Below are 19,703 nucleotides of genomic sequence, written 5' to 3'. Positions count from 1 at the left end.
CCCCTGCCCCAGTGAGCTTACACTCTATATTCCCTATCACATGTACACACACATTACAGAGAGACTATCAGTCACATCAGCCTCTGCCCCAGTGAGCTTACACTCTATATTCCCTATCACATGTACACACACATTACAGAGAGTGTATCAGTCACATCAGCCTCTGCCCCAGTGAGCTTACACTCTATATTCCCTATCACATGTACACACATTACAGAGTATCAGTCACATCAGCCTCTGCCCCAGTGAGCTTACACTCTATATTCCCTATCACATGTACACACACATTACAGAGAGAGTATCAGTCACATCAGCCCCTGCCCCAGTGAGCTTACACTCTATATTCCCTATCACATGTACACACATTACAGAGAGTGTATCAGTCACATCTGCCTCTGCCCCAGTGAGCTTACACTCTATATTCCCTATCACATGTACACACACATTACAGAGAGTGTATCAGTCACATCAGCCTCTGCCCCAGTGAGCTTACACTCCATATTCCCTATCACATGTACACACACATTACAGAGAGTGTATCAGTCACATCAGCCCCGGCCCCAGTGAGCTTACACTCTATATTCCCAATCACATGTACACACACATTACAGAGAGTATATCAGTCACATCAGCCCCTGTCCCAGTGAGCTTACACTCTATATTCCCTATCACATGTACACACACATTACAGAGAGAGTATCAGTCACATCAGCCTCTGCCCCAGTGAGCTTACACTCTATATTCCCTATCACATGTACACACACATTACAGAGAGAGTATCAGTCACATCAGCCCCTGTCCCAGTGAGCTTACACTCTATATTCCCTATCACATGTACACACACATTACAGAGAGTGTATCAGTCACATCAGTCCCTGCCCCAGTGAGCTTACACTCTATATTCCCTATCACACGTACACACATTACAGAGAGTATCAGTCACATCAGCCCCTGTCCCAGTGAGCTTACACTCTATATTCCCTATCACATGTACACACACATTACAGAGAGTGTATCAGTCACATCAGCCTCTGCCCCAGTGATCTTACACTCTATATTCCCTATCACACGTACACACATTACAGAGAGTATCAGTCACATCTGCCTCTGCCCCAGTGAGCTTACACTCCATATTCCCTATCACATGTACACACACATTACAGAGAGAGAGTATCAGTCATATCAGCCCCTGCCCCAGTGAGCTTACACTCTATATTCCCTATCACACATACACACCTTACAGAGAGAGTATCAGTCATATCAGCCTCTGCCCCAGTGAGCTTACACTCTATATTCCCTATCACATGTACACACACATTACATAGCGTGTATCAGTCACATCAGCCTCTGCCCCAGTGAGCTTACACTCTATATTCCCTATCACATGTACACACACATTACAGAGAGTATCAGTCACATCAGCCCCTGCCCCAGTGAGCTTACACTCTATATTCCCCATCACATGTACACACACATTACAGAGAGAGTATCAGTCACATCAGCCTCTGCCCCAGTGAGCTTACACTCTATATTCCCTATCACATGTACACACATTACAGAGAGTGTACCAGTCACATCAGCCCCTACCCCAGTGAGCTTACACTCTATATTCCCTATCACATGTACACACACATTACAGAGAGTTTATCAGTCACATCAGCCTCTGCCCCAGTGAGCTTACACTCTATATTCCCTATCACATGTACACACACATTACAGAGAGTTTATCAGTCACATCTGCCTCTGCCCCAGTGAGCTTACACTCTATATTCCCTATCACATGTACACACATTACAGAGAGAGTATCAGTCACATCAGCCCCTGCCCCAGTGAGCTTACACTCTATATTCCCTATCACATGTACACACACATTACAGAGAGAGTATCAGTCACATCAGCCCCTGTCCCAGAGAGCTTACACTCTATATTCCCTATCACATGTACACACACATTACAGAGAGTGTATCAGTCACATCAGTCCCTGCCCCAGTGAGCTTACACTCTATATTCCATATCACACGTACACACATTACAGAGTGTATCAGTCACATCATCCCCTGCCCCAGTGAGCTTACACTCTATATTCCCTATCACATGTACACACACATTACAGAGAGTGTATCAGTCACATCAGCCCCGGCCCCAGTGAGCTTACACTCTATATTCCCTATCACATGTACACACACACATTACAGAGAGTATCAGTCACATCAGCCTCTGCCCCAGTGAGCTTACACTCTATATTCCCTATCACATGTACACACATTACAGAGAGTGTATCAGTCACATCAGCCCCTGCCCCAGTGAGCTTACACTCTATATTCCCTATCACACATACACACCTTACAGAGAATGTATCAGTCACATCAGCCCCTGCCCCAGTGAGCTTACACTCTATATTCCCTATCACATGTACACACATTACAGAGAGTGTATCAGTCACATCAGCCCCTGCCCCAGTGAGCTTACACTCTATATTCCCTATCACACATACACACCTTACAGAGAATGTATCAGTCACATCAGCCCCTGCCCCAGTGAGCTTACACTCTATATTCCCTATCACACATACACACCTTACAGAGAGAGTATCAGTCACATCAGCCCCTGCCCCAGTGAGCTTACACTCTATATTCCCTATCACATGTACACACACATTACAGAGAGTATCAGTCACATCAGCCCCTGCCCAGTGAGCTTACACTCTATATTCCCTATCACATGTACACACACATTACAGAGAGTGTATCAGTCACATCAGCCCCTGCCCCAGTGAGCTTACACTCTCTATATTCCCTATCACATGTACACACACATTACAGAGAGTGTATCAGTCACATCAGCCCCTGCCCCAGTGAGCTTACACTCTATATTCCCTATCACATGTACACACACATTACAGAGAGAGTATCAGTCACATCAGCCTCTGCCCCAGTGAGCTTACACTCTATATTCCCTATCACATGTACACACACATTACAGAGAGTGTATCAGTCACATCAGCCTCTGCCCCAGTGAGCTTACACTCTATATTCCCTATCACATGTACACACATTACAGAGAGTATCAGTCACATCAGCCTCTGCCCCAGTGAGCTTACACTCTATATTCCCTATCACATGTACACACACATTACAGAGAGAGTATCAGTCACATCAGCCCCTGCCCCAGTGAGCTTACACTCTATATTCCCCATCACATGTACACACACATTACAGAGAGTATCAGTCACATCAGCCCCTGCCCCAGTGAGCTTACACTCTATATTCCCTATCACATGTACACACACATTACAGAGAGTGTATCAGTCACATCTGCCTCTGCCCCAGTGAGCTTACACTCTATATTCCCTATCACATGTACACACACATTACAGAGAGTATCAGTCACATCAGCCCCTGCCCCAGTGAGCTTACACTCTATATTCCCTATCACATGTACACACACATTACAGAGAGTATCAGTCACATCAGCCCCTGCCCCAGTGAGCTTACACTCTATATTCCCTATCACATGTACACACACATTACAGAGAGTGTATCAGTCACATCAGCCTCTGCCCCAGTGAGCTTACACTCTATATTCCCGATCACATGTACACACATTACAGAGAGTATCAGTCACATCAGCCTCTGCCCCAGTGAGCTTACACTCTATATTCCCTATCACATGTACACACACATTACAGAGAGAGTATCAGTCACATCAGCCCCTGCCCCAGTGAGCTTACACTCTATATTCCCTATCACATGTACACACACATTACATAGAGTGTATCAGTCACATCTGCCTCTGCCCCAGTGAGCTTACACTCTATATTCCCTATCACATGTACACACACATTACAGAGAGTGTATCAGTCACATCAGCCTCTGCCCCAGTGAGCTTACACTCTATATTCCCTATCACATGTACACACACATTACAGAGAGTGTATCAGTCACATCAGCCTCTGCCCCAGTGAGCTTACACTCTATATTCCCTATCACATGTACACACACATTACAGAGAGTGTATCAGTCACATCAGCCCCTGCCCCAGTGAGCTTACACTCTATATTCCCTATCACATGTACACACACATTACAGAGAGTATCAGTCACATCAGCCCCTGCCCCAGTGAGCTTACACTCTATATTCCCTATCACATGTACACACACATTACAGAGAGTATCAGTCACATCAGCCCCTGCCCCAGTGAGCTTACACTCTATATTCCCGATCACATGTACACACATTACAGAGAGTATCAGTCACATCAGCCTCTGCCCCAGTGAGCTTACACTCTATATTCCCGATCACATGTACACACATTACAGAGAGTATCAGTCACATCAGCCTCTGCCCCAGTGAGCTTACACTCTATATTCCCTATCACATGTACACACACATTACAGAGAGAGTATCAGTCACATCAGCCCCTGCCCCAGTGAGCTTACACTCTATATTCCCTATCACATGTACACACACATTACATAGAGTGTATCAGTCACATCTGCCTCTGCCCCAGTGAGCTTACACTCTATATTCCCTATCACATGTACACACACATTACAGAGAGTGTATCAGTCACATCAGCCCCTGCCCCAGTGAGCTTACACTCTATATTCCCTATCACATGTACACACATTACAGAGAGTGTATCAGTCACATCAGCCTCTGCCCCAGTGAGCTTACACTCTATATTCCCTATCACATGTACACACACATTACAGAGAGTGTATCAGTCACATCAGCCTCTGCCCCAGTGAGCTTACACTCTATATTCCCTATCACATGTACACACATTACAGAGAGTATCAGTCACATCAGCCTCTGCCCCAGTGAGCTTACACTCTATATTCCCTATCACATGTACACATACATTACAGAGAGAGTATCAGTCACATCAGCCCCTGCCCCAGTGAGCTTACACTCTATATTCCCTATCACATGTACACACATTACAGAGAGTGTATCAGTCACATCTGCCTCTGCCCCAGTGAGCTTACACTCTATATTCCCTATCACATGTACACACACATTACAGAGAGTGTATCAGTCACATCAGCCTCTGCCCCAGTGAGCTTACACTCCATATTCCCTATCACATGTACACACACATTACAGAGAGTGTATCAGTCACATCAGCCCCGGCCCCAGTGAGCTTACACTCTATATTCCCAATCACATGTACACACACATTACAGAGAGTATATCAGTCACATCAGCCCCTGTCCCAGTGAGCTTACACTCTATATTCCCTATCACATGTACACACACATTACAGAGAGAGTATCAGTCACATCAGCCTCTGCCCCAGTGAGCTTACACTCTATATTCCCTATCACATGTACACACACATTACAGAGAGAGTATCAGTCACATCAGCCCCTGTCCCAGTGAGCTTACACTCTATATTCCCTATCACATGTACACACACATTACAGAGAGTGTATCAGTCACATCAGTCCCTGCCCCAGTGAGCTTACACTCTATATTCCCTATCACACGTACACACATTACAGAGAGTATCAGTCACATCAGCCCCTGTCCCAGTGAGCTTACACTCTATATTCCCTATCACATGTACACACACATTACAGAGAGTGTATCAGTCACATCAGCCTCTGCCCCAGTGATCTTACACTCTATATTCCCTATCACACGTACACACATTACAGAGAGTATCAGTCACATCTGCCTCTGCCCCAGTGAGCTTACACTCCATATTCCCTATCACATGTACACACACATTACAGAGAGAGAGTATCAGTCACATCAGCCCCTGCCCCAGTGAGCTTACACTCTATATTCCCTATCACACATACACATCTTACAGAGAGAGTATCAGTCATATCAGCCTCTGCCCCAGTGAGCTTACACTCTATATTCCCTATCACATGTACACACACATTACATAGAGTGTATCAGTCACATCAGCCTCTGCCCCAGTGAGCTTACACTCTATATTCCCTATCACATGTACACACACATTACAGAGAGTATCAGTCACATCAGCCCCTGCCCCAGTGAGCTTACACTCTATATTCCCCATCACATGTACACACACATTACAGAGAGAGTATCAGTCACATCAGCCTCTGCCCCAGTGAGCTTACACTCTATATTCCCTATCACATGTACACACATTACAGAGAGTGTACCAGTCACATCAGCCCCTACCCCAGTGAGCTTACACTCTATATTCCCTATCACATGTACACACACATTACAGAGAGTTTATCAGTCACATCAGCCTCTGCCCCAGTGAGCTTACACTCTATATTCCCTATCACATGTACACACACATTACAGAGAGTTTATCAGTCACATCTGCCTCTGCCCCAGTGAGCTTACACTCTATATTCCCTATCACATGTACACACATTACAGAGAGAGTATCAGTCACATCAGCCCCTGCCCCAGTGAGCTTACACTCTATATTCCCTATCACATGTACACACACATTACAGAGAGAGTATCAGTCACATCAGCCCCTGTCCCAGAGAGCTTACACTCTATATTCCCTATCACATGTACACACACATTACAGAGAGTGTATCAGTCACATCAGTCCCTGCCCCAGTGAGCTTACACTCTATATTCCATATCACACGTACACACATTACAGAGTGTATCAGTCACATCATCCCCTGCCCCAGTGAGCTTACACTCTATATTCCCTATCACATGTACACACACATTACAGAGAGTGTATCAGTCACATCAGCCCCGGCCCCAGTGAGCTTACACTCTATATTCCCTATCACATGTACACACACACATTACAGAGAGTATCAGTCACATCAGCCTCTGCCCCAGTGAGCTTACACTCTATATTCCCTATCACACGTACACACATTACAGAGAGTATCAGTCACATCAGCCTCTGCCCCAGTGAGCTTACACTCTATATTCCCTATCACATGTACACACATTACAGAGAGTGTATCAGTCACATCAGCCTCTGCCCCAGTGAGCTTACACTCTATATTCCCTATCACACGTACACACATTACAGAGAGTATCAGTCACATCAGCCTCTGTCCCAGTGAGCTTACACTCTATATTCCCTATCACATGTACACACTTTACAGAGAGAGTATCAGTCACATCAGCCCCTGCCCCAGTGAGCTTACACTCTATATTCCCTATCACACGTACACACATTACAGAGAGTATCAGTCACATCTGCCTCTGCCCCAGTGAGCTTACACTCTATATTCCCTATCACATGTACACACATTACAGAGAGTGTATCAGTCACATCAGCCTCTGCCCCAGTGAGCTTACACTCTATATTCCCTATCACATGTACACACACATTACAGAGAGTATCAGTCACATCAGCCCCTGTCCCAGTGAGCTTACACTCTATATTCCCTATCACATGTACACACACATTACAGAGAGTGTATCAGTCACATCAGCCTCTGCCCCAGTGAGCTTACACTCTATATTCCCTATCACACATACACACCTTACAGAGAGAGTATCAGTCATATCAGCCCCTGCCCCAGTGAGCTTACACTCTATATTCCCTATCACATGTACACACACATTACAGAGAGAGTATCAGTCACATCAGCCGCTGCCCCAGTGAGCTTACACTCTATATTCCCTATCACATGTACACACACATTACAGAGAGTGTATCAGTCACATCAGCCTCTGCCCCAGTGAGCTTACACTCTATATTCCCTATCACATGTACACACACATTACAGAGAGAGTATCAGTCACATCTGCCTCTGCCCCAGTGAGCTTACACTCTATATTCCCTATCACACGTACACACATTACAGAGTGTATCAGTCACATCATCCGCTGCCCCAGTGAGCTTACACTCTATATTCCCTATCACATGTACACACACATTACAGAGAGTGTATCAGTCACATCAGCCCCTGTCCCAGTGAGCTTACACTCTATATTCCCTATCACATGTACACACACATTACAGAGAGAGTATCAGTCACATCAGCCCCTGTCCCAGTGAGCTTACACTCTATATTCCCTATCACATGTACACACACATTACAGAGAGAGTATCAGTCACATCAGCCTCTGCCCCAGTGAGCTTACACTCTATATTCCCTATCACATGTATACACACATTACAGAGAGACTATCAGTCACATCAGCCTCTGCCCCAGTGAGCTTACACTCTATATTCCCTATCACACGTACACACATTACAGAGAGTGTATCAGTCACATCAGCCCCTGCCCCAGTGAGCTTACACTCTATATTCCCTATCACATGTACACACACATTACAGAGAGTGTATCAGTCACATCAGCCTCTGCCCCAGTGAGCTTACACTCTATATTCCCTATCACATGTACACACACATTACAGAGAGTGTATCAGTCACATCAGCCTCTGCCCCAGTGAGCTTACACTCTATATTCCCTATCACATGTACACACATTACAGAGAGTATCAGTCACATCAGCCTCTGCCCCAGTGAGCTTACACTCTATATTCCCTATCACATGTACACACACATTACAGAGAGAGTATCAGTCACATCAGCCCCTGCCCCAGTGAGCTTACACTCTATATTCCCTATCACATGTACACACATTACAGAGAGTGTATCAGTCACATCTGCCTCTGCCCCAGTGAGCTTACACTCTATATTCCCTATCACATGTACACACACATTACAGAGAGTGTATCAGTCACATCAGCCTCTGCCCCAGTGAGCTTACACTCCATATTCCCTATCACATGTACACACACATTACAGAGAGTGTATCAGTCACATCAGCCCCTGCCCCAGTGAGCTTACACTCTATATTCCCTATCACATGTACACACACATTACAGAGAGTATATCAGTCACATCAGCCCCTGTCCCAGTGAGCTTACACTCTATATTCCCAATCACATGTACACACACATTACAGAGAGTATATCAGTCACATCAGCCCCTGTCCCAGTGAGCTTACACTCTATATTCCCTATCACATGTACACACACATTACAGAGAGTATATCAGTCACATCAGCCTCTGCCCCAGTGAGCTTACACTCTATATTCCCAATCACATGTACACACACATTACAGAGAGTATATCAGTCACATCAGCCCCTGTCCCAGTGAGCTTACACTCTATATTCCCTATCACATGTACACACACCTTACAGAGAGAGTATCAGTCACATCAGTCCCTGCCCCAGTGAGCTTACACTCTATATTCCCAATCACATGTACACACACATTACAGAGAGTATATCAGTCACATCAGCCCCTGTCCCAGTGAGCTTACACTCTATATTCCCTATCACATGTACACACACATTACAGAGAGTGTATCAGTCACATCAGTCCCTGCCCCAGTGAGCTTACACTCTATATTCCCTATCACACGTACACACATTACAGAGAGTATCAGTCACATCAGCCCCTGTCCCAGTGAGCTTACACTCTATATTCCCTATCACATGTACACACACATTACAGAGAGTGTATCAGTCACATCAGCCTCTGCCCCAGTGATCTTACACTCCATATTCCCTATCACATGTACACACACATTACAGAGAGAGAGTATCAGTCACATCAGCCCCTGCCCCAGTGAGCTTACACTCTATATTCCCTATCACACATACACACCTTACAGAGAGAGTATCAGTCATATCAGCCTCTGCCCCAGTGAGCTTACACTCTATATTCCCTATCACATGTACACACACATTACAGAGAGTGTATCAGTCACATCAGCCTCTGCCCCAGTGAGCTTACACTCTATATTCCCTATCACACATACACACCTTACAGAGAGAGTATCAGTCATATCAGCCCCTGCCCCAGTGAGCTTACACTCTATATTCCCTATCACATGTACACACACATTACAGAGAGAGTATCAGTCACATCAGCCGCTGCCCCAGTGAGCTTACACTCTATATTCCCTATCACATGTACACACACATTACAGAGAGTGTATCAGTCACATCAGCCTCTGCCCCAGTGAGCTTACACTCTATATTCCCTATCACATGTACACACACATTACAGAGAGAGTATCAGTCACATCAGCCTCTGCCCCAGTGAGCTTACACTCTATATTCCATATCACACGTACACACATTACAGAGTGTATCAGTCACATCATCCGCTGCCCCAGTGAGCTTACACTCTATATTCCCTATCACATGTACACACACATTACAGAGAGTGTATCAGTCACATCAGCCCCTGTCCCAGTGAGCTTACACTCTATATTCCCTATCACATGTACACACACATTACAGAGAGAGTATCAGTCACATCAGCCCCTGTCCCAGTGAGCTTACACTCTATATTCCCTATCACATGTACACACACATTACAGAGAGAGTATCAGTCACATCAGCCTCTGCCCCAGTGAGCTTACACTCTATATTCCCTATCACATGTATACACACATTACAGAGAGACTATCAGTCACATCAGCCTCTGCCCCAGTGAGCTTACACTCTATATTCCCTATCACACGTACACACATTACAGAGAGTGTATCAGTCACATCAGCCCCTGCCCCAGTGAGCTTACACTCTATATTCCCTATCACATGTACACACACATTACAGAGAGTGTATCAGTCACATCAGCCTCTGCCCCAGTGAGCTTACACTCTATATTCCCTATCACATGTACACACACATTACAGAGAGTGTATCAGTCACATCAGCCTCTGCCCCAGTGAGCTTACACTCTATATTCCCTATCACATGTACACACATTACAGAGAGTATCAGTCACATCAGCCTCTGCCCCAGTGAGCTTACACTCTATATTCCCTATCACATGTACACACACATTACAGAGAGAGTATCAGTCACATCAGCCCCTGCCCCAGTGAGCTTACACTCTATATTCCCTATCACATGTACACACATTACAGAGAGTGTATCAGTCACATCTGCCTCTGCCCCAGTGAGCTTACACTCTATATTCCCTATCACATGTACACACACATTACAGAGAGTGTATCAGTCACATCAGCCTCTGCCCCAGTGAGCTTACACTCCATATTCCCTATCACATGTACACACACATTACAGAGAGTGTATCAGTCACATCAGCCCCTGCCCCAGTGAGCTTACACTCTATATTCCCTATCACATGTACACACACATTACAGAGAGTATATCAGTCACATCAGCCCCTGTCCCAGTGAGCTTACACTCTATATTCCCAATCACATGTACACACACATTACAGAGAGTATATCAGTCACATCAGCCCCTGTCCCAGTGAGCTTACACTCTATATTCCCTATCACATGTACACACACATTACAGAGAGAGTATCAGTCACATCAGCCTCTGCCCCAGTGAGCTTACACTCTATATTCCCAATCACATGTACACACACATTACAGAGAGTATATCAGTCACATCAGCCCCTGTCCCAGTGAGCTTACACTCTATATTCCCTATCACATGTACACACACCTTACAGAGAGAGTATCAGTCACATCAGTCCCTGCCCCAGTGAGCTTACACTCTATATTCCCAATCACATGTACACACACATTACAGAGAGTATATCAGTCACATCAGCCCCTGTCCCAGTGAGCTTACACTCTATATTCCCTATCACATGTACACACACATTACAGAGAGAGTATCAGTCACATCAGCCTCTGCCCCAGTGAGCTTACACTCTATATTCCCTATCACATGTACACACACATTACAGAGAGAGTATCAGTCACATCAGCCCCTGTCCCAGTGAGCTTACACTCTATATTCCCTATCACATGTACACACACATTACAGAGAGTGTATCAGTCACATCAGTCCCTGCCCCAGTGAGCTTACACTCTATATTCCCTATCACACGTACACACATTACAGAGAGTATCAGTCACATCAGCCCCTGTCCCAGTGAGCTTACACTCTATATTCCCTATCACATGTACACACACATTACAGAGAGTGTATCAGTCACATCAGCCTCTGCCCCAGTGATCTTACACTCCATATTCCCTATCACATGTACACACACATTACAGAGAGAGAGTATCAGTCACATCAGCCCCTGCCCCAGTGAGCTTACACTCTATATTCCCTATCACACATACACACCTTACAGAGAGAGTATCAGTCATATCAGCCTCTGCCCCAGTGAGCTTACACTCTATATTCCCTATCACATGTACACACACATTACATAGAGTGTATCAGTCACATCAGCCTCTGCCCCAGTGAGCTTACACTCTATATTCCCTATCACATGTACACACACATTACAGAGAGTATCAGTCACATCAGCCCCTGCCCCAGTGAGCTTACACTCTATATTCCCCATCACATGTACACACACATTACAGAGAGAGTATCAGTCACATCAGCCTCTGCCCCAGTGAGCTTACACTCTATATTCCCTATCACATGTACACACATTACAGAGAGTGTACCAGTCACATCAGCCCCTACCCCAGTGAGCTTACACTCTATATTCCCTATCACATGTACACACACATTACAGAGAGTTTATCAGTCACATCAGCCTCTGCCCCAGTGAGCTTACACTCTATATTCCCTATCACATGTACACACACATTACAGAGAGTTTATCAGTCACATCTGCCTCTGCCCCAGTGAGCTTACACTCTATATTCCCTATCACATGTACACACATTACAGAGAGAGTATCAGTCACATCAGCCCCTGCCCCAGTGAGCTTACACTCTATATTCCCTATCACATGTACACACACATTACAGAGAGAGTATCAGTCACATCAGCCCCTGTCCCAGAGAGCTTACACTCTATATTCCCTATCACATGTACACACATTACAGAGAGTATCAGTCACATCAGCCTCTGCCCCAGTGAGCTTACACTCTATATTCCCTATCACATGTACACACATTACAGAGAGTGTATCAGTCACATCAGCCTCTGCCCCAGTGAGCTTACACTCTATATTCCCTATCACATGTACACACACATTACAGAGAGTGTATCAGTCACATCAGCCTCTGCCCCAGTGATCTTACACTCTATATTCCCTATCACATGTACACACACATTACAGAGAGTGTATCAGTCACATCAGCCCCTGCCCCAGTGATCTTACACTCTATATTCCCTATCACATGTACACACTTTACAGAGAGAGTATCAGTCACATCAGCCCCTGCCCCAGTGAGCTTACACTCTATATTCCCTATCACACGTACACACATTACAGAGAGTATCAGTCACATCTGCCTCTGCCCCAGTGAGCTTACACTCTATATTCCCTATCACATGTACACACATTACAGAGAGTGTATCAGTCACATCAGCCTCTGCCCCAGTGAGCTTACACTCTATATTCCCTATCACATGTACACACACATTACAGAGAGTATCAGTCACATCAGCCCCTGTCCCAGTGAGCTTACACTCTATATTCCCTATCACATGTACACACACATTACAGAGAGTATCAGTCACATCAGCCCCTGTCCCAGTGAGCTTACACTCTATATTCCCTATCACATGTACACACACATTACAGAGAGTGTATCAGTCACATCAGCCTCTGCCCCAGTGAGCTTACACTCTATATTCCCTATCACATGTATACACACATTACAGAGAGACTATCAGTCACATCAGCCTCTGCCCCAGTGAGCTTACACTCTATATTCCCTATCACACGTACACACATTACAGAGAGTATCAGTCACATCAGCCTCTGCCCCAGTGAGCTTACACTCTATATTCCCTATCACACGTACACACATTACAGAGAGTATCAGTCACATCAGCCTCTGCCCCAGTGAGCTTACACTCTATATTCCCTATCACATGTACACACACATTACAGAGAGAGTATCAGTCACATCAGCCTCTGCCCCAGTGAGCTTACACTCTATATTCCCTATCACACGTACACACATTACAGAGAGTATCAGTCACATCAGCCTCTGCCCCAGTGAGCTTACACTCTATATTCCCTATCACATGTACACACACATTACAGAGAGAGTATCAGTCACATCAGCCCCTGTCCCAGTGAGCTTACACTCTATATTCCCTATCACATGTATACACACATTACAGAGAGACTATCAGTCACATCAGCCTCTGCCCCAGTGAGCTTACACTCTATATTCCCTATCACATGTACACACACATTACAGAGAGAGTATCAGTCACATCAGCCCCTGTCCCAGTGAGCTTACACTCTATATTCCCTATCACATGTACACACACATTACAGAGAGAGTATCAGTCACATCAGCCTCTGCCCCAGTGAGCTTACACTCTATATTCCCTATCACATGTACACACACATTACATAGAGTGTATCAGTCACATCTGCCTCTGCCCCAGTGAGCTTACACTCTATATTCCCTATCACATGTACACACACATTACAGAGAGTGTATCAGTCACATCAGCCCCTGCCCCAGTGAGCTTACACTCTATATTCCCTATCACATGTACACACACATTACAGAGAGAGTATCAGTCACATCAGCCCCCGCCCCAGTGATCTTACACTCTATATTCCCTATCACATGTACACACACATTACAGAGAGTGTATCAGTCACATCAGCCTCTGCCCCAGTGAGCTTACACTCTATATTCCCTATCACAGGTACACACATTACAGAGAGTATCAGTCACATCTGCCTCTGCCCCAGTGAGCTTACACTCTATATTCCCTATCACATGTACACACACATTACAGAGAGAGTATCAGTCACATCAGCCCCTGCCCCAGTGAGCTTACACTCTATATTCCCTATCACATGTACACACACATTACAGAGAGAGTATTAGTCACATCAGCCCCTGCCCCAGTGAGCTTACACTCTATATTCCCTATCACACGTACACACATTACAGAGAGTATCAGTCACATCTGCCTCTGCCCCAGTGAGCTTACACTCTATATTCCCTATCACATGTACACACACATTACAGAGAGTATCAGTCACATCAGCCCCTGCCCCAGTGAGCTTACACTCTATATTCCCTATCACATGTACACACACATTACAGAGAGAGTATCAGTCACATCAGCCTCTGCCCCAGTGAGCTTACACTCTATATTCCCTATCACATGTGCACACACATTACATAGAGTGTATCAGTCACATCAGCCCCTGCCCCAGTGAGCTTACACTCTATATTCCATATCACACACACACACACACACACACACACACACACACACACACACACACACACATTACAGAGAGTATCAGTCACATCAGCCCCTGCCCCAGTGAGCTTACACTCTATATTCCATATCACACGTACACACATTACAGAGAGTATCAGTCACATCAGCCCCTGCCCCAGTGAGCTTACACTCTATATTCCCTATCACATGTACACACACATTACAGAGAGTATCAGTCACATCAGCCCCTGCCCCAGTGAGCTTACACTCTATATTCCCTATCACATGTACACACATTACAGAGAGTATCAGTCACATCAGCCCCTGCCCCAGTGAGCTTACACTCTATATTCCCTATCACATGTACACACACATTACAGAGAGTGTATCAGTCACATCAGCCCCTGCCCCAGTGAGCTTACACTCTATATTCCCTATCACATGTACACACACATTACAGAGAGTGTATCAGTCACATCAGCCTCTGCCCCAGTGAGCTTACACTCTATATTCCCTATCACATGTACACACACATTACATAGAGTGTATCAGTCACATCAGCCCCTGCCCCAGTGAGCTTACACTCTATATTCCCTATCACATGTACACACATTACAGAGAGTATCAGTCACATCAGCCCCTGCCCCAGTGAGCTTACACTCTATATTCCCTATCACATGTACACACACATTACAGAGAGAGTATCAGTCACATCAGCCTCTGCCCCAGTGAGCTTACACTCTATATTCCCTATCACATGTGCACACACATTACATAGAGTGTATCAGTCACATCAGCCCCTGCCCCAGTGAGCTTACACTCTATATTCCATATCACACACACACACACACACACACACACACACACACACACACACACACACACATTACAGAGAGTATCAGTCACATCAGCCCCTGCCCCAGTGAGCTTACACTCTATATTCCATATCACACGTACACACATTACAGAGAGTATCAGTCACATCAGCCCCTGCCCCAGTGAGCTTACACTCTATATTCCCTATCACATGTACACACACATTACAGAGAGTATCAGTCACATCAGCCCCTGCCCCAGTGAGCTTACACTCTATATTCCCTATCACATGTACACACATTACAGAGAGTATCAGTCACATCAGCCCCTGCCCCAGTGAGCTTACACTCTATATTCCCTATCACATGTACACACACATTACAGAGAGTGTATCAGTCACATCAGCCCCTGCCCCAGTGAGCTTACACTCTATATTCCCTATCACATGTACACACACATTACAGAGAGTGTATCAGTCACATCAGCCTCTGCCCCAGTGAGCTTACACTCTATATTCCCTATCACATGTACACACACATTACATAGAGTGTATCAGTCACATCAGCCCCTGCCCCAGTGAGCTTACACTCTATATTCCCTATCACATGTACACACATTACAGAGAGTATCAGTCACATCAGCCCCTGCCCCAGTGAGCTTACACTCTATATTCCCTATCACATGTACACACACATTACAGAGAGAGTATCAGTCACATCAGCCCCTGCCCCAGTGAGCTTACACTCTATATTCCCTATCACATGTACACACACATTACATAGAGTGTATCAGTCACATCAGCCCCTGCCCCAGTGAGCTTACACTCTATATTCCCTATCACATGTACACACACACACATTACAGAGAGAGTATCAGTCACATCAGCCCCTGCCCCAGTGAGCTTACACTCTATATTCCCTGTCACATGTACACACACAGTACAGAGAGAGTATCAGTCACATCAGCCCCTGCCCCAGTGAGCTTACACTCTATATTCCCTATCACACGTACACACATTACAGAGAGTATCAGTCACATCAGCCCCTGCCCCAGTGAGCTTACACTCTATATTCCCTATCACATGTACACACACAGTACAGAGAGAGTATCAGTCACATCAGCCCCTGCCCCAGTGAGCTTACACTCTATATTCCCTATCACACGTACACACATTACAGAGAGTATCAGTCACATCTGCCTCTGCCCCAGTGAGCTTACACTCTATATTCCCTATCACATGTACACACACATTACAGAGAGTATCAGTCACATCAGCCTCTGCCCCAGTGAGCTTACACTCTATATTCCCTATCACATGTACACACATTACAGAGAGTATCAGTCACATCAGCCTCTGCCCCAGTGAGCTTACACTCTATATTCCCTATCACATGTACACACATTACAGAGAGTATCAGTCACACCAGCCTCTGCCCCAGTGAGCTTACACTCTATATTCCCTATCACATGTACACACATTACAGAGAGTGCATCAGTCACATCAGCCCCTGCCCCAGTGAGCTTACACTCTATATTCCCTATCACATGTACACACACATTACAGAGAGTGCATCAGTCACATCAGCCCCTGCCCCAGTGAGCTTACACTCTATATTCCCTATCACACGTACACACATTACAGAGAATGTATCAGTCACATCAGCCCCTGCCCCAGTGAGCTTACACTCTATATTCCCTATCACATGTACACACACATTACAGAGAATGTATCAGTCACATCAGCCCCTGCCCCAGTGAGCTTACACTCTATATTCCCTATCACACGTACACACATTACAGAGTGTATCAGTCACATCATCCCCTGCCCCAGTGAGTTTACACTCTGAGGGGTCAGTCCGAGTTGATCGCTAGCTGCATTTGTTCGCAGCGCAGCGATCAGGCTAAAAAACAGCAGTTCTGCGCATGCATCGCAATGCTTACGCATGACGCACAGGCACAATGAATTATGTAGTTTCGCACAGGATCTAACGATGCATTTCAGTCGCACTGGTTACCGCAGAGTGATTGATATGAAGAGGGCATTTCTGGGTGGCAACTGACCGTTTTCAGGAAGGGTTTGAGAAAACGCAGGTGTGCCATAAAAAACGCCAGCGTGGCTTGGCAATCGCTGGGCGGGGTGTGTGACTTCAAATCCAGAACTGAATTGGCTGAAGTGATCGTAAGCGCTGAGTAGGTTTTGAGCTACTCTGAAACTACACAAAAAATTTTGCAGGCGCTCTGCGATACATTCGTTCGCACTTCTGCTAAGATAAAATACACTCCCAGAGGGCAGCGGCATAGTGTTTGCATGGCTGCTAAAAACTGCTAGCGAGCAACTCGGAATGACCCCCTATATTCCCTATAACACGTACGTACACACACACACACACACACTCTGTGGTTCCACAAGTAAAAGACAATATACATTTTTATTTTACATTGGCAATCAGCCCTAGCACCCACCGTGGTGGGGACATCCCCAGGCTTCAGCGCTGGTCTTGAGTGCCTTTATTGGGGGTCCTCACTTCCCCAGGGAACACTGGCCATCGCTGACTTTTTGAGTATTTAATGCTACATCTGTAGGAACCTGTATAAATGTGTCTCCTGACTATGGCAGTGCTGGTCCAAGAACCGGGGCTGGTTAGTGTGTGTGTGTGTGTGTGTGTGTGTGTGTGTGTGTACTATTAAACACTGACAGTATAGCAGGGGGAAACAAGTCCATCAGTAACAGTTCACAAGGTGGGTACATATAATGAGCCATGACAGTCAAATAAGGAAAGAATGTAAAGTAGATGACCAATGTTAGGGAACCTGTACTGCAGGATAAGTAACTAGAGCTCCTCAGTGGAGGGTCTTCTGCCTGTAGCAATGACCCATTGTTCCCTTAGTGCAAGCAGGCACACCAGTACTTAGGCCTCCCCCAGGTTTTATTGCCTCTGGGCAATAGTACAACAGACAGAGAACCGCTAGGTGGTGCTAGATGGCAGGAAAACACCACAATCCAGCTGCTGAAGGTGCAACTGAAAACTAGTCACTAGGATTACCCTCAAGGGGGTAAATAGGGTATATGCCAGAAGGGATAAGCACAGTGACGGAATCACAGTCAATGGCCGGTACAGATATAACAAGACACGGCAAGGCCACTGGAATGGATGATAAATAAACCAGGACTTAGCTTGACTGGCGACAGGAATCCCAGGACAGACACGGATGACACGGACACGAGTAATCTGGACAAAACACGGACTGGAACTATGATGAATCGTTCCACTGGGTTTTCTGAGAATCTCCCTGAACAGGATTCCAGTGGACCTTCCTGGAGATGGTAACGACAGGATCCTCCAATGGACACGCAGCACAAGGTCTTTCCAGAATCCTTCCAAACGGAATCTTTCACCACAGAAGCAGCAGGTATGAGTCTATGAGAGAATAAAAGGGCTCTGCTGGACCAGAATCCACTGGACCTTTCCGGAACGGTCAGTACAACAGAATCCTCCAGCAGATTAAGCAAGAACAGACCTTCCCAAAGATCGCCCAGTAGAATCTCTCATACAAGCACAGAAACAAACTTGAATCTTTCTCCTAAGATTAGTTTTGGAATCTTTTCAGACCGAGTTGGCATAGGACCTTCTCGGAGCTGTTACGGGCCCTACACATATGGTGATGTGCCGTCGAGGTGCCCAATGGCAGATAGGACCAACGCGGCAGTGGGGGGAGGTGACGGGGGGAGTGAAGTTTCTTCAATTCCCCCGTCAACCAGCTCCATAGCAATGCA

General features: G+C 45.8%; 1 protein-coding gene across 3 annotated transcripts in view; it reads left to right on the top strand.

Moving 5' to 3' along the window:
- The window catches only part of SH3BP1 (SH3 domain binding protein 1), a 799,734-nt gene that overhangs the window by 155,069 nt on the left and 624,962 nt on the right, over window positions 1–19,703 (top strand). The gene's annotated exons all lie outside the window — the stretch shown is intronic.

The sequence above is a fragment of the Pseudophryne corroboree genome, chromosome 9 (assembly GCF_028390025.1).
Source record: "Pseudophryne corroboree isolate aPseCor3 chromosome 9, aPseCor3.hap2, whole genome shotgun sequence".
Lineage (NCBI taxonomy): Eukaryota > Metazoa > Chordata > Amphibia > Anura > Myobatrachidae > Pseudophryne > Pseudophryne corroboree.
The sequence above is the reverse complement of the archived record's forward strand: the minus strand, read 5'-3'. Positions and strand labels throughout refer to the sequence as shown.